Genomic DNA, 997 nt, shown 5'->3' with positions numbered 1-997 from the left:
TTTTTTTTTTAAATGACACCTTCAGATGTCAGGTGATCTAAAGAATTTGCACCTAAAACTTTCAAAGCTGCATTCAATGGTCCCACCAGCCACCATGACTATATATGTATCAATAACAGGTACGATATCTTATAATTATACGCAAAAAAAAGAAGTGCACCATAAAGTAATAGGATCATTGATCAGCATGTAGTGCAAACTGTTCCAACGAATGTACAACATATGTAAGCATATTCTCTATTACAACTCAGCAGCACACAGGTTGATTTCATCCACAGCTTATGTTACAGAAGCACTGAACTATTGCTGTCCTTTCAATGGATCCTGTACCCCATTTCCTTTATCTTCACCTGAAAGTAAGCACAGAAAGAGTAATAAAAGACAGTATAAAGTGTATTGGCACAAGTGAAGGTAAACCTTCTGGCTAAAATGTGAAATTGAAACCAGATCTCAAAATCATTGAAGTATTCTTCTGCTGTCATTTAGTGAAATACTATAAATATTGTCTGAACAATCACTGATGTCATTAAACAATGCAGCAAATCATTAAGTTCAACATAACATTTCAAAATTCTGCATTAAAAATGCTTACTTTGGTTAATACTGGCCTTGTCGACTTCGTTGCCGACAGTAAATCCCAACCACCACCAAGATCAGTGCAATAACACACACGCATATCAGCACTATAATGCCTATGGACAACCCAGATTCTGTAATGGACAAAGAGAGACAGTCAGTTTTAAAATAAATACATAAATGACAAGCATCTTTAAGCGTTTATATGAATCTTCAATCAGTTACACAGTTCAGGGTTTCTCCATGCAAATTATTACTTACAAACATTAAAATGACTAGCACAAACAACACTTTGAGAACGTTGATCTACTCACCATCGACCGTAACACGAAACTTCCTGTGTTTGGTCGGTATGTTTGTACCTTGCACCTGTAGCTTATAAAGTCCAGAGTCTGTGGTTCTGGTGTTTGTGATGGTCAGA

The 997-nt window shown here is 36.2% G+C and overlaps 1 protein-coding gene and 1 long non-coding RNA gene across 2 annotated transcripts in view; both read right to left on the bottom strand.

The window, feature by feature from the left end:
* The window catches only part of LOC107575526 (uncharacterized), a 17,393-nt gene that overhangs the window by 5,751 nt on the left and 10,645 nt on the right, over positions 1 to 997 (bottom strand). The gene's annotated exons all lie outside the window — the stretch shown is intronic.
* On the bottom strand, positions 8 to 990 carry LOC107575529 (uncharacterized). Its single transcript, XR_001607893.1, has 3 exons — positions 891 to 990; positions 593 to 710; positions 8 to 350 (listed from the first exon to the last, which is right to left on the bottom strand). It is a non-coding gene; the product is annotated as an uncharacterized lncRNA (long non-coding RNA).

Source organism: Sinocyclocheilus grahami, unplaced genomic scaffold, assembly GCF_001515645.1.
Source record: "Sinocyclocheilus grahami isolate Dianchi unplaced genomic scaffold, SAMN03320097.WGS_v1.1 scaffold2692.1, whole genome shotgun sequence".
NCBI classification, from domain to species: Eukaryota; Metazoa; Chordata; class Actinopteri; order Cypriniformes; family Cyprinidae; genus Sinocyclocheilus; species Sinocyclocheilus grahami.
The sequence above is the reverse complement of the archived record's forward strand: the minus strand, read 5'-3'. Positions and strand labels throughout refer to the sequence as shown.